The following is a 21994-nucleotide window of genomic DNA, read 5'->3' as shown; positions in this document are numbered from 1 at the left end:
GTACTGGCTGCCTGAGCATGATAGGTGTGTGATTGCTAACAATTGCTAGCAGCTAACATCAATCACACTCATATCATACCCAGGCAGCCAGTTCAATAACTTAATGTAATATATTTTTTTCAAATTTCGGGCCCCAAAATGAAGAATTGTGTACGTACAATTGCATGGAACATATGGGGAACATTTGATAGGTTACTTTGATTATTCAGTGTTTTTCACTTGTGGCACATTTTAAAGCAGGACTGCCATCTATACAACTTTTTTTTTTTAATCTGTTTTTATTGTGGATTGTGGACAAAAGAAGGCAGATAGAGAAATGATCATCCATTACATCTATACAACTTTTACCAACAGTGAATTTCTTTACTGAACTACCCATAGCTTGGGATTTTTTATTTCCAATCAGTTTGATTGCATTGACAACGAAAGCAGGAAAAAATAACCATGATTTCAGGTAAAATAAGTTCGGATCACTGCTTCATTATGAAGTGGATTTCTAATGTAATATTGCTATTGTCACAGTTATTATTATTTGTTATTCATCTAACACCAGGAGATTACCTAGTGCTGTTACAATTAAGAGTACATGCATATTAACAATAACACGAAGAAACAGAGACAAGACATACTGCTATTAAAGGAGAAAAGGGCCTTGTTCTTATTTGCATGCATCATAGCAGGTTTTAAAACCATAATGAAATATTTTTTTTTACATTTTTGATTACAAAACTGCTAAACATGTAGAAAATATTCAAAGCATTGGGAGTCGCTTTTAATTTAAAAATAAAAATAAAATAAGTATTTTTTCTTTCCTGCACGCCATACAGAAATGTCCATCAATATTTGGGTTAATTGTGTTTAAAGAGTCACTGTTATCCCATATATCATACACTAATGAAAAATAACCCAGCAGTGTTTTCATATAAAAGGGGTGCAACATTTACAAGCGGCCGCATCACCGTGGCAACCAACGGAATATTCAAATCTGTATCAGCAGGAACAGTTGCTATGGTGATAACACTTTAAGTGGTCAACTTGTGTGTAGAAACCCCTTTTATGCAAATGATTTTCACTAATATTTCATTGGACAAATATATGTCGATCCTATGAGCCAGACAGATTCAGAACCCACCGTTATTTTTCCGTATTTCAAAGCTACTCTGCTATATTTTAACAATACCAAAATGAATCCAACAATATATATTAAAAATGTGTCTGTGTATTTAATCCAAATCTAATGTTGCATATTCCTTAATGAACTTGCCACTTTAAGATTATGTGGTATTATGTGATTGTGTGGAGTAAATTTGCTAGCAAATGTATAAATCAAAAATCCGGTTGGAGCATGTCTGCTTTCATCAGTGCCATTTATAGCTCCCACATGACATGTAGCCGACATCAAACGCTGACCCTTTATGACCCTTGTTGTTCATAGATTCTGGATGACTTTATTTAGATCCCAATGCTATTTTACGTATTCCTGAAATTTTTGTACTTGAAATGTAGCAGGAGACGTGATCGCTTAACAAATTCCCTTTTGAGTCCAGACTATGCTGAAGCCTGCCAGTGCTTAGATGAGAGGGTGCAAATTTTACAAGCACAGAAGGACTTCAAATCTGTTCAGCAGGTGGTGGGGCTGCAAGTCTGCGATTTGTTAACTTGAAAGATAAGTAGCAATAGCAGAAGCATGACGAGCATTGAGGCTGGGAGATGATTTACTGTAATAATACCGCACAATGGCTATAATTGTGTAAAACACCTGATTATAGGCAGCGCTGTGTTTTGCAAGAACATCAGAGAGAACTCAATTACTGCTTTATTTTTTTATTTAGCCCAGTAAACTATAAACACATTGTTATGTGTGTTCTACGCATAAAGAAGCCCACTGATTTATCTCCGTCGAATGTTACCTGAAATGAACCCTGCTCTTTGCAGATCTTGCATGACAACAGTAACTCATGTTAACCACTAATCCAATGGCCTGAGGGATAACTTGACATTATCCTGCATGCTTTTAAATGGAGAATAGTTCTATTAAAGTAATTATTTAAATATGTGGATATACTGTATTTTGTCTCTGCAGCTAGAAATATACATATACAAGCGTGCATGATCAATGTTTCTCTCCCTTATACCCTCCTGGTGTCTCAGCTGGAAAGGTGGTGAAGCTCGTATTAACATATGTACTGACATCCCAGTGTAAACAAGTAGGGATTTTCATAAAGGGTATCGTATCTACTTGCACTGTTATTCGTCATCACTGTACCCTGCTTGTTGGTTTAGGGAGCGCAAGTGGGTTTACTTAATAAAGTGGTTGTTAGCAGGAGAGATGAGCTTCTCTCACAAGATCTGGGCTGGCCCTGTTTAATGTCCCTCTTGCAGTAAAACTTTGCCAGGGTTGACCTTTTGTGATCCATAATGACGTTAATGAGATGGAACCACTGTTTATGTGAGCAAACCACAAGGTTTGTGATGCCAGTTATGATCCATGCATACTGATGGGGCACAGTCATAGTGGAAGGAATGATGTCCTTCAACAGAGAACTTTGAAGAAACTAAATCCAAAACATGGTTTTTTGCATGACATTAAAACTCTCCCTATGCAACCTTTAAATATCAGTGAACTGTTAGCAGTTGCTTTACTGAGCTAAAGTTAAATATCCCATATAAGAGTAAAACTTATTCCAAGCCACAAGGTTTTCATATATGACACATTTTGTGATGCCACAGAAACACTGTAAAAACACCTACCTCATAAGCAACCTTTATAGCAGCATAAGTGTGAAATTTTGTTATCCTAGCTAATTCTGACTCTATCTTAAACGGAACCAGTTGCATAAAGCGTGTTTCCAAAAGATGTATAGAGGACATAGAGTTAGCATTTGCTGAACTAAATCAATGCATAGTTTATGCTGGCTAAAAAAGATCCAAATGGTTCAACCTAGTCTCCCCTTTTTGAATAATGTGTTACTCATTAATTCTTTAGAATAGTTTTATTGGAATCGGTTTTTTTTGTATTTTTATTTTTTTACTGTTTTTGAAAGCCAGTGTCAGGACTAACATAGGTCTAGTGTCAAGGATGGTGGTGTTCTGAGCGCTCCACAATATTAAACACCATAAATATATACATATACATTCAATAATTATTAATATATAATTATTCATTATATAAAAAGCAGAGAGGTAGCAAAGCGATAGACATTTCTAGAGGGTACAGATATTATCGTACAAAACTTGGAACAAAAGAGCTACACAAGTCTTCCAATCTAGGTTCCCCAGAGTGATACTGGAAGTTCATATGTGAAGCATGTGAGGATGAAAATACTTTAGGTGATTTAGGGCATTTTATCAGTCTAAGTTTTGGCTTTCACTGCCCCACTTTGATGGTTCTGGTTGAGCTAGGCTCAAGCCTACACATGCTCTCCCAGTTTAAAGAGTTAAGGCTTGACTCTATGTAAAAAAGTGATGGTTTGGTTACTAATGTTTGTTAGTTATTAAGCTTGTTACCACTTTACAATGCCTCACATGGTCAAGTCTTAATCTATCTCTGAAGTAAAGCCTAGAGAAATAAAATCATCTGTACCTTCGCTAAAGTAGAGAGATCAAGAAACCCTGAAAGCTTTATTGGCTCTGAAGAGCTGAGATAACTAGAGTTTACCTGCTGCGAGCAAAAGGTAAACTGAACAAACAAATCCGCAGGGGAATATGGTTAAACAGGAATATGGCAGAGGTGTTTGATTTGATGCCGCTTGAGATTAGCCAGGCTATATGAACGAGCCCAATGCAAGTTGAGCGGGACTTTCCCTCCCTTATAATAATATAAACGCACAAAAGGACCAATAAACTAAAGTGAAAAAAGAATTTGAGCCTTACTTTGTACTATGCTAGTTCACTCAGGTATGCAGACATGATAGTAGAACACAGGCAGCCTGGATCAAGTAAGAAGCAACTTGAAGTTCAAGATCTTGTAAGTAGTTGCAGGCTACTTCAGTGTCATACAAATACAGTGAACATGGTACTAAGACCTACATCCTCTATCACCAAACATACCACATTTGTGAATGAATACCAGGATTCTGTTGAAGTGCTCATGTACCCCTATTGTATTTCCTGCTGTCACATAGGGGGATATGACTTCAGAGAGTAAAGCAAGGTTATAATTAAATAATAATATGACCAGGACACCTAACATTAAAAAAAAGGTATTCATCACATTTGTTATTATCTTTATTTAAATCTCTGCTCAAGTTATTCAAGTCTATATTTTTCAACTTTGGCAGTATATCTGTGGATTTTACCCATTGTACATCACTATGGAATGTATAATTTCTTCTCATGACAAAAGCTGGCTGAGTGTTGGAGAATAATGCACAGCATCTTGATTACCATTAATATAATGAAGTGATGTTGTGTATTCCATTGTTTTACCCTATACTGAAAGAGCTGAATGCAACAGTCTTGACATAGGTCATTTGTAATCAGCTGGCATTTGCATCAACTTGGGCTTTTAAACGCAGTTAATCTTACTGCTTATTAGAATTACAATTAGCATAGAGCCCAGTCTGCCACTGCAGCCTTACAGGTTGTCGCTGTTAATCCAGTGACATTTAGTGTTGGATTTCATTTTAGTGAGAGGTAAGCAAGTTATTAATAAATACAGGAGCTCATGCTCACTTCGTTAAACAGAGTACTGTAAACCTAATTATGTGGTCAGAAATGTTCTACATAGTTTTATTTGCCAGTTTAACATCACAGACTTAGAAAAAGGGGTATTTTGCTTGCTTAAGGGAACAACTCCTCTTTTTGGGTCACTGTAAAAGTAAGCAGGCAATGTAATAAAGTGTTGCAGAGAAGCAAGCAGGGTGCTGGGTTGTATAGCTAGAGGCATTTGTAGCAGAAAGAGGTAGGTGGTTTAGCCATTTTACAGATCAGACCTTATCTAGGGTAGTATATACAGTTGTGGAGACCCACAACTGACCCCAAAGATCGTATACTGAAGAGAGTTCAGAAAAGGGTTACAAAATGGTATACTGATTGTAATATAAAAATATCAGGATAGACTAAGGGATCTCAACATGTATAGCTTGGAGAAGAGAGAATAGGGTAAGGATGAGATAGAAGCATTTACTTACCATTTTATTTTAATGGAGGAAAAATGTTAGAATAAGAGGTCATGATCTAAGCGCCGACACTGAATTTTTAGATGTCATAAAGTTTAACTTAGTGGAACAGCCTGCCAGCAGAAGTATTTGAGGGCATTTAAAGTTGTATGTGGTAGGCCTATTCATGTTCTCAATCTACAACACCAAGGACTGAAAAAAGAAAGTAGTTTTAGGTTTACTTTGAAACAGAAACGCTGGTCTAAATTTAAAAGTTGCTTCTGTATATACCTTGTCTGAGAACAAAAAAAATAGTTGTATAAGCAAGGTTACCTACTATTTGTAAATATATCCTGAAGACTTAAGTTACCATGTCAGGCTTCTGTCTGTCTGTGTATTCTATTTTAACTGTTTTAAGAGGTCTTTCTGGTAACAGTGACAGAGATGACCTTCTGTTTTACGGAGGACCTCATCTCACACGGTGACAGAGGCTGACGCATTAACATTTATATTGTATACACATGACAGTAAAAGGTTTTTTAGGGTTTTAGTGACCAAGTCTGCCTCTCTTGCTAACAACCTCTGTACTCCCTAGGCCCCTGCTGCGTCGTGTTGTCTTATGTTTATCTAGAAGAATACAGACACTCTGTACAAAGCCAAATATGGATGGCTGCAGGAAGCGTTTAGTAGCTGAACCGATATGTGTTTCATCAGAGTCATTGCGTGCCATGTCCTTAGAAGCTGGCTAAGGAGAGATTATTTTAAGGAGGGTGTTTATGGTTTCTAATGGCAGACACACCTTGCTGTGTTGGTTAGTAGTGCTATGACCGGTTGGCTCTTGTTTTAGAATTTTTCTTTTTGTGCTCCGCAATACTAGAACAGCAGGTTGTGGAATCACAGAAACGCGACAAACCAACAAACAAGCTGTCCTTCTGCTCACAGCCTGAAATATATGCTGCGCTATATTAACCCATGCTCTGCAATGTGACTTGGACAACTTTGGCACCTTCCTGTTTACGATAATGTATCCATGCTGGTGAATGCTATACACTGGATTTTTTTCCTCTTTAGTATTGTTCTGTCCCCCAAAAAGTTACTTGCCACTTTAAAAACAACTTGATATTTGGTACGGCTTAACTCTGGCCCAGAATTCTTCAGTCTAATTCATGTGACTGATATAGATATGATGTCATTTAATGCAGTATGTATGTATGTATGTATGTATGTATGTATATATATATATAAAGCACTAACTAAAGCAAGCAGACTTTCTTCGAAAGGAAAACTAAAACATGATTTAACTTCTTTATAAATCCAATATATATGATTGAGCAGAGGCGTGAACAGTGTGGGAGTTCATGCACATTGAATGGTACACCTGTGAGTTCCTGTGCCGACGTCTATATGTTGAAAATAGAATTGTTTTTCAAATCATTTTATTGTAATTCCTGAGGTGAAGCCTAACTGTTGTGTAAAAGTGTTGACAGATGTCCTGTTCTCGTGCTGTAAAAATCTTTACACTATGATCGCTCTCCTAAATTAAAAGACGTGTGTAGAAGTCTCCAGAGGTTCTCCACAGGACTAGTTCATCTGTATCGAGTTCTGTGGGACATAAGATTTAAAACACAGAATAACATGCTATTGTGAGTTTTGGAAATCAGGATAAAGATGTAGTCAACTTCTTCAATAAATACTTCTGTTCAGTTTTTACAGAGGAAGATGAAGGGATGTAGGTTCGAAAAGAAGAAATTGTGCGACGTAAAACATATATCCTCAAAGAGGAAGAAGCTGTACTTCCACTCTCCAAAGTAAATGAAGATAAATCAACAGGAACCTAAGGGATACACCTAAATTTATTATTTTTTAACAATATTTTTATGAGTTCTTCAGAAACAAGAGAATTAAATACAATCATAGTGGGCAAGATACAATACCAAAATCGCCAAATTCTTTGCAAAGATAGCCAGCAATGGCTAACAAGAACAAGATATTCATCCCCACAAAATTAGAATAAATGATAATGCTGAGAAAAGGAAAAACAGGAACCCCAATACTCAAAGTTATTTAAAGAAGTATTCTTCTAAAACCATTAACAGAATTACTGTTTGTTTCTATTGACGGAAGTAGTTCCACAATATAAATATTGGATGTTGGCAATGGTAGCACCACTACACAAAAAGGGTAGCAGGGAAGACACGGCTAACCACAGACTACTATGTCTTACACCTGCAGTTGGGAAATTAATGGAAACCATGTTAAAGGAAACTATTGAGTATCTGAATTTGCAAGATCAGAAACGGCAAATGTTTAATGCAGGGAGAACTTGTCATGCTAACCTAACGGTGGTGTACTAGTGGGGTACCTTAGCAATCGGTACTGGGACCATACTTTTTTAACCATGGTCACAATTTATCGGTTCTCTCCAGAACTTAAAAAATGATTAAACATGTTAAGGAAATATGTGGGTTTTTTGTTTTTTTTAAATATATATATATATTTTGGAAAATGAAAATAATGCTACAACTGGAACATCTAGAACATCTGTCATTAAATCTGCCATTAGCTTTTGTTCCATAATGAAGAAAAATATCTTTCTTTGTCAAAACGTGTTTTGCTTCTCTGTAGAGGAAGACTGCAAGGTGGCATTTCCTGTTAGTGTTGGACACAGTGACTGCAATTGCCTGTATATTTTTCATTACAGATTGTTACTGTTTTATTCTGTTTTTCCAAAACTGAAACAACTTTGGGGCACAGTATTTTATTTGGAATAAATACCAGATCCATGGAATGTGTCGATAAGCATGCTATTCCTGGTCTTCCTGGTCTATTTTGACTGAAAATATGGTTGTATTCTCCAATCTTATTTTGTAAAAACACATGAAGTATATTTTTACAGTGTTTATGTTACTGAAATCCAGGTTGGGGGAAACTGATACTGGAGAAATCATGTATGTGCTGAAAAACGCCACTTTTCAGCCATAATGACAAGCAGGCTCAAAAATAATGAATGTGCACAGGTACAAAATATAGTGGAATGTCTCTGTTATGCTAAGTTTAGTATTGTATTGAAAATTGACAATATGACACATAATCATTGGGAAATTAAACAGGGCCAGACTGGGGAAGACACGGCCTACATACAACATTCGGTGACCACTGGCCTTGGCCACACACTGCAGTACCTGATCTGCTGCTGGTATGAGCATAGTGTGATGGCGGTGGCCGGTGGCCTACTGGGCGTTGTGCCAGATGGCCAGTCCAGACCTTCAATTAAACCATTAAACAATGAAATTAAGGTTACCTGCATTTTTTTTCTAATGTGTATTTCTGGATTTTTTTTGTCTTTCAGGCACGAAAAAAGGATGTTTTTGTTCAAGAAAGATATGGAAGGTTTAATCTTGGTGACCCCTTCCTGGCGCTTCAGAGAGACTTTGAAGCAGGAACCTTTGACAAGGAGAAGAAACCCATATGCAACAATCCTCTTACCATCTTGGAAGCTGTCATGGCTCACTGCAGAAAAATGCAAGAGAGGATGACTGCTCAACTGGCTGCTGCCGAAAGAAGGCAAAGAAAGGTACATGCTTGTCTTTAATGTAAAGACTGTCAATCTGTAGGACAGTTGGTAATTAAATGCTATAAAACATAGTAGTGTTCAGGCAGCAATATGAACTTAAATTATTTATTTGTTTTTCCCAAACGATTCCCTTTATTTTATAGTGAAATAGTGGAAGTTAAAATTAAGTTGTCTTTCTTATATATTTCTAGAAGATTTTTCTAGCTATCATTTTCAAATACTAGCTGGAACTGGAGCACCTGGCATCTCTGCTTGTGCATCTACCACGCAGTAGTGGGACCATCAGTGTCACAATGATTTTATCTCAGCAATTAAATGATTAACTGCAGAAGGCATTTTAACTAACATTGAGCATTATTGTACCAAAAGGTGGAAAATGTTTATTTTTATTTCATTTTTACAGTTTAATCTGTATAGCTCTGTAAGCTGTAAGAGTCTCTTGCTTTCGAGGCTGGCTCGTTGCCTAACACCTGATTGAGAGATACATACGTTAATATACCTAGCATCTGTTTGAAAATCTGTACAGATTTAGCATGCAAGTAATTTTAGCTTAATATTTTTATGAATTAGAAAGCGCTTTCTAAGATCTGTAGCATGCTGGCAAAAACACAACACATGTGGTACTTACGTATGTTCGTCTCCATCTCCAGATATGAAAATCCCTTTCTGTAGAGAAGATTTACGGGTTACAATAACTGATTATGCTAAATTGCTAATTAACTGTCAGTGCTGACTCAACACACCATATAAATGCCATCTTTCACCTGATGTTCTAACCTTATCCAAGTTAAGCTCCCTAATTTTCAGGCCAATTCTGATGAATTGAGTTGTGATTTTATGTGTTGGGTAAAATTCAAGACGTGAGATTTAAAAATCTGACTAATTGAAGTCTGTGAGTCAGAAGTATACTTGTGCATTAAACTTTCTTAGCTTACGTTGAGGTCTCATCTATCTATGAAGTTGGGGCTTTCTTCCACATGAGACCTCATTTGTTTTTTAGAATTCTGTGTTGCTCTTTGTGGATAGAGGAAAAAACATTAAACCATACGGTGGAAAAACATAATTGTACATTGTGAATACCAATTTTAAATTTGGTAATTGACTCAAGCTATATACCTAGAAATTAACTTGGTTTAGGTGGCCTGTGTTCATTAATAGTGACATTTATTTAGAAAATAAATTATGTTTTTTGGATTTAGTGTATTCAAAAGCATTGGAAAATTAAAGAAACATTTTGCAGCCATACTAACGTACTGTGTGAGTACATTGAAATGCATTCTTAAAAAACTAAAAAAAAAATTAGCATTTATAACTCGAGTTTATAAACTCGAGCATTTATAACTCGAGTGTGCAAGGACCCCTTTTCCACGTTTGTTTTACGGTTTGTTGAATTCTCCTTCATGTAGACGAACTTGTGTTTTTGCTGTAATATTTCCATTTAAGGTGGCTTTAAAATCTTTAAACTACTTTGCCGTGATCTCTGGAAAGCTTTGTCCTAAAATTTAAAATTGCAATACTGGATGTGGCCCTACAATGAGTTTGCAGTAAATTAGACTATTGTTAATAAATTGCATCACCTTCTTTCGATTAAAGCAGAGGTTTCAATGTGGTTTAAAAAACTGGCCACAGGGTAATTAAACAAAGTTCAAGTGTTTCCTGATGCAGTGTAATAGTTGTTTATTACAGTACAGTGACCACCTCCTTCTTCTGTGAGTCAAGTGGATGCTACCTTGGCATTGTCCTTGCAAAATACGAGCACTTTGCCATAAACATATCCAGGAGATGACCTGGAGGCTTTGAGTGTCAGAGCTGATTGCTTAGCCTTTCAGATGATCCTTTGATCTCTTTGAAGTAAGAAGAGGCATATTTGCCTGTAACCAGTCCTCACCTTAGTTTGCCAATGTCCTACCCATTTACCCTCATACCTAGTGCTAGGGTGACCTCTAAGCCATACCTGGGATGTTCTCAGGCAAGATCATGTTTATTAAAGTAACACTTTTGAGTGAAGTAAGGGGGTAAGGTGAGGCACTACCAAATTAATAAATGTAGAGTGATTTTTATTTTTATAAGTCCAGTAATATATAATTATATTTACCTTTTGCACATTTAAATGTGTGTAGCAGGTATTAGTTTTATTTTGCAAAACATGTTAATTTCTTTTACTTCATCTGAATATCAATCTATAGTCTCTATATCCTCTTCCCAATGTAGCGCTGTCAAGATAAAACGAATAGTGAAAATATGATAACCTAAAAAAAATATAGATGTCACAAATTAAAGAAATCTTACATCTGTCTTGATCTAAAAATCAAGTTGTTCTTATGATATGCTGTAGGTTAGTTTAAATAGTGTTCATGATTCGTGCCCATTTAATGTTTGATTGCAATGTGTGTTTATGTAAATGAAATGTATTTTTTTAATCCAGCTGGAAGCAGAGAAAACTCAGCTACAGAATTTAGAACAAGAACACAAGAAGCTATTGGCCCGTCTTGAAGAAGAACGTGCTAAAAATAAACACGTGGTTCTTATTCTGGTTAAGGAATGCAAACTTTTGTCTGGTAAAATTGCAGAAGAAGCCCAGAATCTTGAGGAGGCATTGTCAAAACTAGAAGCAGAAAAGAAAAAGGGTGCTGAGCTACAAGAAGCACTTGCTACTGAAAAACAGCGCCGGTCCCAAATGGAAGCACAGATGGAGGCTCAAATTGAAAAACAACTCTCCGAGTTTGATGCAGAAAGAGAGCATCTCCGTGCCAAGCTATGTCAAGAAGAAGTACACACCAAAGAATTGCAAGATGAAATCGACCGAATGAAGAGAATAATCGAGCAATTAAAGTTGTCAAAAGACACAGAGAGTAAAGCAAACCTTCCATTTCTTAACAAAAATAAAGATAAACACCCTGTTCCTGTAGGTATTGGATACCGATCTGTTTCTTGCCAAACAAACACTGTACTCCTAGACAGTGACTCTGAAAGTACAAAAAAATCTCCCTTAACTATACCAACCAAACCTTCAATAATTAACCATGTCATAGCAGGAAACACGAAAATAAGTGTATGCGCCAATTCAGCATTTGTAAAACCAGGTTCAGATAGGCAAAGTGCTCACAATGAAACAGTAACAGGTCTTCCCACAACTCATATAGTGTCCTCTAGCAGGACAGAAGAGAATGGATCATCATCAGATCTGACAGGCAGTGCCACTCTCTATCCAAATAGTCCATTATGTACCTCCCCGGCATCACCAAACTATTTGTCTCAGTCTATGCAGAGCTTACACTCACAATGTCCTAACACCCCCATTAATTCTGGTCTGAGTCCCCGCATTCAGGCGGCAAAGTTCAAATTTCAGGCTAATGCCAACGAACATGACCAAAATGGAAATACAACATCTCAAACGAGAGAACTCTGTCCCACCAGCCGTGATAACGTGGTGACCAAACAAATGGCAAGAAATACTGTGACCCAAGTTCTTTCAAGGTTTACAAGTCCTCAGGGTGGTGCTCAACTGAGGCCTGGATACTCACATCCTATGGAAACTGGCACCTATCCTCCTGTAGCGGGACGTTTAGGTCATCCATCACATGCTTTAAAATCGGGTTCAAGAGTTGATAGAGGCAACCCTCCACCGATCCCTCCAAAAAAGCCTGGACTTTCACAAACTCCTTCTGTACCACACCCTCAGCTAAAAGCACCACCAGGTGTAGGGGGGAAAGGTGATAACAAACCAGTAACTTCTGCTCCTTCCAGTTCTACTCATGGAATCAGGGTATTGCACGAGGAAACTGTATCTAAATCTTCCTCACCTCAACTGCCACCAAAACCATCTATAGATGTACCTGCAGCATCTGCAGGCTGTGTCATACCAGCCATAGGCACATCACAGGTGGGTGCTTGGCCTCCCCAGTCCCCTGGATGGAACGAGCCTGCATGTTCAGAAAGTTCCCTTGTCATTCCCACAACCATTGCCTGTACCTCCTCCATAATCCCTGTTAGTGCATCATCCTGTAGACCATGTGATTCAGACAGCCTCCTGGTAACGGCATCAGGTAATGGGATATATCATGTATACACTGTATTTTTTTCTATTTTTCTATTTCTAATGCATCCCTTTCTCAGAACTTTATGCCTACGTTTCAGTCTTTAAAAGAAAAGGCCTCTTCATCGCACATGGTGTTTTTCTTGCATTTTCCTTTCTCACATGGGGTATGATAATCTGTTTTTGTCTAATACCACGTGCATTTTCAGTTATCAGAACTGCGCATGTGCGCAAAACCTAGCTTGTAAGCAGCACCGGGAGTAGACCAATAAAACACTAGACGTATAGTAGGAAAGGGACAATTGATTTATTTTATCAGTCAATTTTAAAACGTGAACTATTATTTCCCAATAAGAGTGTGCAATTATTGGCATACAATTTAACATGTTTTCATTTACATATTAGAAACTTTATTAAAAAGTCTTTTATTTGCCCAATGAGTGAGTATAGTATAGGAAGGAAGTGCAGATATTCAGTTTTCAATTCTGTTCTTTCTCTACACCTGCAAAAAGTATAAAGGTTTACATAAGTCTCTGGTAGGGCTTTGTTTTCTAGAGCTTGTGTCTGTATATAGGGCCATACATTTGCTGCTCTTGTCTTCCTGCCCAGTTTTAAGGAGACATCCATAGTTTAAACTCAAATAGTTGATGCGAAATGTTGTTTGGTGGGAGTGAAGGGGGCTTATTGGTGTTCTCCGTTCAGTTGCCCACTATTTTCCAGTAGCAGAGAAAACAAAACCTTTGGCTGGTGTGCTTTAAATGACCAGACCAACTTGTGGTCCCAGCCCTGTCCTGTTGCAAGTATTTGTAAAGTGTATATGGGCTTCTAAGTGATGTCTTAACGTGTATAATGTAAGCTGTAGAAAACCTTCGTGTGCATTTGGACTAAAGTTGCCTTTTTTTCTTGTTTCTAGATTTGCCATTTTCCATCAGACAGTCTTGGCTTACTGTGCTCTGCATTTGTACATGCAGTTTTGAAAAAAGCAGAACATTCTGCCAATTAGGAGGCCCAGCTTCACATAAAAATCTCAAGAGTTTGCCTTGATATAAGTTAGGTCAGTAACTGCAACCACTTTCTTAATGTAATGCTGCCAAAAAATGGTTTTTATACGAGACTCTACGGAGCCTCCTGTCTCCAATTCTCAACGTTTCTGCTTTTATTCTTTGTTTGCATAGACTTATGGTTTATGTCGCACTACTTAAGCGTTCAACAGTGAAGAGTAATTGAACTATTCTGGACTAGAATGTTTCAAGTTAGACTAGGCACACCACACTGATGAACCATGGGCAACCTATTAGTTTTATTTATTTTTTATGGTTTGCAGACAAATTCTAAAGCAGAATTTAATTTCCTCAAAACTATTGTAATACTCCAACACAGAAAAGATACATCACACAATTATTTTGAATATAGTTTGCTTTCAAATTACTCATTTTTTTTTATTTGACGCATGGTGCTTTTGAGTTCTTGGTCAATTCTAAGCTCATAGATTTTCATACCCCATGACACCTTTTGTATTAAACTGCAATTATTTTCTTCAGGTCTTGAAAACGCTATTTTCATTTCACTCTAAAGTAATTTATCCTCTTGATTTGGCTGGGAAGAGGGGTAAAAAAAAAATGAATTATCGATCTTGGCTCTCAAATTAACCATCTCTACATTCTGAAGCTGGTGCCAGAAGCTGTTTTTTCCCCCACACCCTTCTTTACTGCATGGTCGCCAAGCATTTGCAACCGCTTTCCTTATTAATCACCTTTCTTTTGCTTCTTAAATAAGTTGCAGCATTCGTACTGGGTTAAGATTGTCTATGTCTATGTAATCACCCTCCTTTCTGTTTTGCAAACTCTGTTCTGTCTATGTATTCAATTAATGTTTTTTTGTGTATTTTCTGTTTATATTGAATAACTGTAAATAGGCTATATGCAATATTGTGATTGACACAATAATCTATATATAACATTGGTTAAGTGTTAATTTATTATCAATTGGTTAAATCACAGTAAACGTAAAAATTATATCGGTTAAATAACAGTAAAAAAAACAATTGTGATTTTTTTCTTGCAGTCTTTTAGCAGTACCAGAGTATACAAACTATTTGGCAACTGGTTCAGCAAATTTCACAAGATTAACAAGATCACTAGCAAAGCTGTTGCTTAATAATTTAATCAATAATACAACCAATAATTCCTCATTTCAACCCTGGGCTTGGCAGATCTCAGGAGCCAGGTAGCTCTTTTTAGATTTTTAGATCTGGCTCCTAACCTTGTACCATTTTATATAGATCTCTATGAGTGGACTTCTTTCATATCAGGTTGACTCTCAGATTTGTCTGTGTGGCTCTTAAAATATACACACATTTATCCAGACCTGCAAAACAAATTATTAAAACACAAACCCCATAGTTTTCACACATTGCTAGGACACATTTCTAATATGTTTTGCTACTCAGAGATTGGAAAGTAAGTGTAGCTGTAAGTTAAAATGATGGACCTGTTAATATTGGTGTTTAGAGCAACCATTTACCATATTAAAACACCCATAGGTATCACAAACAGATGTAAGACTCACACAACATTCTTTTGTATGCAAACCCCCTTTTGTTTCTTAATACTAAATATATTTATTCCCCCTGTCATCTATTGCTTTAACACACAGGCTGGTCTCCCTCCCTAACCCCTTTGCTAACAAGTGGTGGTCCTGTTCCCCTGGGAGACAGGTCCACCCTTCTTCACCAAGCTGCTGCCCAGGGAAACGTCACTTTATTATCAATGCTGCTTAACGAAGGACTGGATATCCACAACTTAAATAAAGATGGTCATTTTGCCTTGTATTCTGCTGCTGCGAATGGACATTCAGGTGAGATTATTTTTATATTGACTTTGGTGATGATTTAGCTTTCTGTTGCATTGTTGGGCAAAATACTGTTCTGTACATTAAGGTGTATGTTGCCATCAGGAGGTTCAGAATTCATTTTTTCAAATCTACTTAATCAGATCATATTGTTTTTTTTGTTCATTATATAACTTGTAAGAAAACCAATTGTTGGATTTAAAAAAAAATCTTAACCGATGGTAGATGACCCAGTGATGGCTTAACCCCAAAGTTTGATCGAACCAGAATGGAGAAGTACAAACCTTTTATGGTTTGTCCTGTTTTGGTTCACATGACTTGGCAAGACTGGTTTGGCTCTAGCTCCTCATTGAATTACAGCCTTTTAGTCCACATATTAAAGTTTGCTTCACTCCAGTGCACTTCTGCTGCCAGATGGGGCTAGTCCTGCATAATGTTAAGCTAAATAATAATTAAACATTATTTTTGGAGAGGGATAGGAAAAGCTTGGTAGGATTTGCCCTTAGTAACTCATAGTTAACTGATTGAGTTGAAATGTTCAACACTATTTCACTAAACTCGGTGGATTATGAATTAAACTGGTATTTGTAACACCATGTATTATATATACCTCCCAAGATTTCCAGGGACTGGCCCAACAAGCAGCCCAACCGTCCTGCTTTAGAGGGGTAGTGAGGATCATTGGCTGGTCGGGGAAATCCTCTGATCTCCCCTGACTGCCCATTAAGCGTTAAAAAATTTTGAGGTCTGTGCTGTAATCACAGCTCCTATGTAACCTTCTTATGGTGTATTGAAACACTTGTTATGATGTCATATCCTGTCTTTTGGTTATAATACCTTGCCCACCTATAGCCACTTCCCTAAATCATGGTGTCTTGGTTTGGGGGTGTGTATATATGTGTGAGATTTTTTTTTTGATAGAATCCAGATTATTTATGATAACCTTTCATTTATATGATCATTCTACTCATCCTGTTCCGAGGTTGTCTTACATGTTGTATGCTTTTAAAAAGAAAAGATAATTGCTTTAATAAATAACTACTATTTTGTACTATGACTTCTTCCTGATGCACCTTGGATAAGCCTTCATTTTGTGGCTCCATTTTTGTTTTTATTGGTGCTTTGGCCTTATTGGCATTTTACTGAAAACTGATGCATTTTGAAGACCTATTTTTGCACAGATTTATGTGTCTGTATTATTGGTAGCAAAAGCTAGTTTTCAGAGCTAGGTTAATTCTGCTTCTTGCGCCAATTTTGGTCAAGTTTATAGAAAATAAATTATCTTTAAAGGTTTTGAATGCCAATATCATACCATATTTGACATGAGTCCTTAGCGGTCACTGAATGTTCATATATACCAGTACTATAATTTGTCTGCATTTTATATCTGCAGTGTGCTTGTATATATTTCCTTCATGTTTTATTTGGCTGCGCATAAATTCCATCTGAGAAGCCACCAAACACCTTGCACCAATGATTAAACAGGAGTGCAAGGTGTTTCCATACATATATATATATATCTGCCAAGCTGTGTGAGTATGTATGTATCTATGTGTATATGTATGCATGTATACATCTGAGTATATCCTTGTGTATGGAAGGTGAAAATAGCACTGCACTACACCAGGGGTAGGCACTAACAACCAGTGCTGGCACTTTGAGGTCTGCAATGTGGTTTCATGCAGAAAATCATGCCTCAAAATGTTCTCCGACACTGGTCTAAAGCAACACAGCTGTACATTGTGAATGGTGAGGTGGCAAGTACCTCATTTAATGTCCACTATACATTTTCTATAAACTTCAAAGTAAAGGAGCATTTTGCTCATCTTAACTAGCTGGCGTATTGTTTAACATACTCTATGTTTTTATACTATTTTCAATTGTTCTTGTTTATTTGTTCACTTGTAGACTGTGTAAAGTTGCTGCTGATGTCTGGAGCGCAAGTCAATGCTACTGTTTCAAATGGCTTAACTGCCTTATGTACAGCAGCTGCTCAGGGACATTCCAAGTAAGTGACGCCTTTTTAAGATAGTATTTTCTTTATGTTAGTAAGGTCTGGAGTAGTCGATAAAACTTCTAATATATTTGTGTAAGGTATCCTATTGGGTTTGTCTTGTTAAAGATAGAAAATCAATTTCCCAGGTTCTATATTTTATAATTTTTGGTTGCTAATGCCTTCTAACCCTATCCAATGCTCCAAGTGCTTCTCCTATATGAAACTGGGTACATAAATGAGACCAGTGATGCCACATCATACATACTGGAACAGGAAAATGCTATATGTGTCGGTATGCCATCTTTGGCAAATGGTACTCCGCAGCATGTATCTTTTAGAAAACATTATATATTAGGAACCCACCTATGTAAATACTAATGGCTTGCGAGGTGGCAGTTTATCTTAAAACTTTTTTTCTAAATCCCATTTTTGTACCCTTTAGTGGATCAATGGGCAAAGTGTATAATGGTCAAATATATCACAAACTTCTTTTCACTATTTTCTCTAAAACCATTGCACCATTATTCATCTATTTGGTGTTACAATCATTGAAATAATGATAATTTGGTAATGCTCTCATAGCCTTACATCTGAATTCTTTGTTACAGGGATAATTCTTTTTTGTCAGAGGTTTATGTAAGGAAATGTGTTTTTTTTATGTTTATTACCGTATTTGCTCGATTATAAGACAAGGTTTTTTTCAAATGCTCTGAAAAATACCCCTCGTCTTATAATCGCGGTCGTCTTATAATCAGACCTCAAATAGGTCTGACTATGAGATGACTAAGATCCAGATCCCCCACAGCTGCAGGGCACCTGGATCCTCCTGTCTCCCCCCCCCCGCCCCACTTACCGGTGCTTCTGAGTCCCCGGTGTGCAGCCGGGGCAGTGTTTAGATGTCTACCCGATTCGCGTAGACAACTTACGCTGCAGCCGGAAGGAGGCGTGGCTAGCAGCGGGGGTTGTCTGCGTCCATCGCGCAGACCTTCCCCGGCTGCAGCGTAAGTTGTCTACGCGAATCGCGTAGACATCTAAACACTGCCCTGGCTGCATGACAGGGGAGTCAGAAGCACCGGTAAGTTTGGAGGAGGGAGGGGGAGGGAGCGTTAAATTTGGGGCATAAGGCATTTCTGGAGGCAGAGTGTTCTATGAAATGCCTTTTAACCCCCTTAATGCCACTCTGCCTCCAGAAATGCCTTTTTAACGCTCCATACACCACTCTGCCTCCTGAAATGCCTTAAACCTCCCTATATGCCACTCTGGGCCCATAATATGCATTTTAACCCCCTTAATGCCAGAGTGGCATATAGGGGTATAAGGCATTTCTGGAGGCAGAGTGGCACGTAGGGGGGTCAAAAGGTATATCATGGGGCACAGTGGCATATAGGGTTAAAAGGCATATCATGGGGCACAGTGGCATATAGGGGGTATAAGGCATTTCTGGGGTAGATGTGCATAACTGGGGGGGCAGGTTGGAAAATAGAAGGAAATAAAACCAAAATATTTTTCTCAATCATAGCTTTTATTAAAAAAAATAGTTTACATGAATTAACATTTACTGGTAAAACTTTTTTCATATAGGGTCATCTTATTTTTCTTTTTTTCTTAAATTAATATTCAGATTTGGGGGGTCGTCTTATAATCAGGGTCGTCTTATAATCGAGCAAATACGGTAATTCTTCTTGCAAACTTTGTAGTGTAATAGCTGAATGTCAATGTCGTCAGTGTTATTGCTGAATGAGATAAAATGTAATACATTTCCATAGATGTGCAGAGGTCTTAATTGCATTCAATGCAGACATCAACCATGATGATGGAGGACAGACCCCTTTGTATCTGGCTTGTATAAATGGACATTCAGATATTGTTAAACTGTTGCTTGAAGCTGGAGCTGACCAAAGCATTACATCAAATGTAAGTCAAAGTGTCCAAATGCAATTCATGGATAACCACCAGATACATATATTTACAATTTAGATTTATATTAGGAAGGCATTGCTTTTTACTTCAAGTAATGGTTAACCCACTATTTGAATAAAGAATAAGACAACTTGAGGTTTTGGAAAGGTGCTTCCATTTACATTCTAGAACTACAGGTGTCTCCTAACACCCTAAGAATCTCATGAATTTTTCAGAGGGTCTGTAGACTAGAGTCAGGGCACAAAGTGACAAGTTAAAACAGTTACAGCTCTAATATTCAAGAAACCATATGGTTTTATTATATCCTTCAGATCTTCCCCTTGTCTTATATATGATTAATAGAATGCTGGCCATACCATGTTGGGGTATCTGTGTATGCTTTTTTTGGATTATAATGGAAGGGGAGAAGTAGCAAAGATTTGTAAAGAATTAACAGTGCGGGAGTGTCATATAACGTAGAGAGCCTAACTTGGTTTGAGGAATTTGGAACCTTATCTGAGGAGTCACTGTCCTGTGAATATCCACAGAGGTGGTACTATGCCTAGTAGAGAGCGCAAACATGAGCGAGGTGTAGGGCCAAAGGAAGCTGGAAACTGCGCTGACAACAGTTGGTATGGATCAGAAATACGCTGAGGTGACTAGGACAGACATCAAGTAAAGGCCAGAAAATGATTAACTAGACCATAATGCAGGGTCAGAAAAAAAGCCAAGGTCAGCAATAGGTAATCTGTCCTTGGAGCGGGGTCAGGAGACAAGCCATGGTCAGCAATGGGTAAATCAGTCCAAGCGAGGTACCATAGCACAGGCCCATAGATGTAGTCAGACAACAATATCCTGGGTTAGAACTGAAGCCAGAGTGGGAGCAGGGGAAACCGAAACTGGTGTAGCATTCAGGATACATGGGCAGCTGCTGAGTTGTAGCAGATAACTTAGACTGAGACAACTGAGCATTTATAGATATGTGTGTGCGTTACCTCTGGCATTGGTTTTTGCCTGCAATGTAATTTTTAATCTATAGCCACATTCTTTGTACGTCTCGTGTTTGCAATGTTTATTTATTTATTTATTTATTTTACGAGGACATCTATCCTGTCCTGTCTTGTCACCTAGAACCAGTTAGCATAAGTGATGTTCACCTGAAAACCTTGTCAAGTCTTCACCCTGAAGTCATTACAAGCAATTTACTTTTGCTGAACTCATCATGCAGCTGTCAGTTCTGACAGTGTCTTGAAGGGCAGTTGTGAGAAGCAAATCTTTTTAAATCGCACTCTAAAAGCCTAACAATACCTGTATAACAATACAAGGCTTGGAAGACTCTTATGCAGTCTGAAAGTATTTCCCTTTGTGGAGATGTGAGTTTCTTCAGTATACTTTTTGTTTCTAGGATGGCTGGACACCAATTCATGCAGCTGTGGATTGTGGAAATGTGGACTGTCTCAAACTGCTTATGTATTATGGTGTTACCACTGATGGAAGCCACCTAAATGCAGTACCTAATGGCGACACTTCTGATTTAAAGAACAAAGAGTACAGTTCTTGCAAAACAATCAAACCTGCCATTTCATCTGCCCTGCTCAACTATGCAGATAGAGAAGGATGGACACCTGCTCATATTGCTGCATCTAAAGGCTTAAAGGTATGTTTTCTAGTGAATTCTGCAAAATGGTGTCTTACTTCACCGTTTGATAAAGGTGTTTGCACCTTTGATTTGGTGTTCCACATTTGAATTAACCATGAAAATAAAAAGCATTAAGTTAATCCTGCAGAACATGCCCCCCCCCAGCTGGGCTCCTCCCCGTCACTCTAGCAGCTGATCATGGACACAGTTTGAATGCTGCAGACACAAGGTAGTTTATTTCAGACAGCTAGGGTTAGTTAATACTCCAGCTATTGACTAAATTTCCATGTCTGGTATGTTACGCATCATGGCCAGTGAGTATTCAACAACTGGATTGTCAAAGCTTTTATATCATTATGGATTGGCACTGCAGCAGCTGTGAGATGAGTATCTCATGATCCTTCGCTATCCATTTGGTTCTCTGAACATAATGAGAAATGTAGTAACAGCACTAGAAGTCCCAAATGTTAGACACAACACCAGCAAAATGAGTCTACAAAAGTCTACAGAACAAACACTAACTTTTGTTGACTGCTTCTTCAATAATATTCTGCTAGCCAAATTAGCAACAAAGACAGGCAATAGGGATGAAGTAAGGGGGTATCATGGAGGGATGGGGGAAAATGTGGGGAGAGTATTTTGCCCTCTTCCTTGGAAAATATCCTTTGGAAGCCCATGCTTGTATTTAAATGAGAGATGTGATTCTAGTACAGATCTCAGAACAATTACACTTTTATAAAATTAAAGGGATATTCCAGCCATCGTATGCATTTTAATACCAAATACATTTCCGTGGTGGAAATTCATATGGAAAATCTGCAGCATCCTTCCTATATGCATGTGCCCCTACCCAGCCATTCTCTATGCAGGAAGACTGCCCCTTTAACAATTGCACCTAAAG

General features: G+C 37.7%; 1 pseudogene; it reads left to right on the top strand.

Moving 5' to 3' along the window:
- The window catches only part of LOC149302805 (cortactin-binding protein 2-like), a 90169-nt pseudogene that overhangs the window by 49432 nt on the left and 18743 nt on the right, over positions 1-21994 (top strand).

This window comes from Sceloporus occidentalis, unplaced genomic scaffold (assembly GCF_023333645.1).
Source record: "Sceloporus occidentalis isolate IW3139 unplaced genomic scaffold, rSceOcc1.0.p SCAF_17, whole genome shotgun sequence".
Lineage (NCBI taxonomy): Eukaryota > Metazoa > Chordata > Lepidosauria > Squamata > Phrynosomatidae > Sceloporus > Sceloporus occidentalis.
Note: the sequence above shows the minus strand (reverse complement) of the source record. Positions and strands in the feature narration are given on the sequence as shown.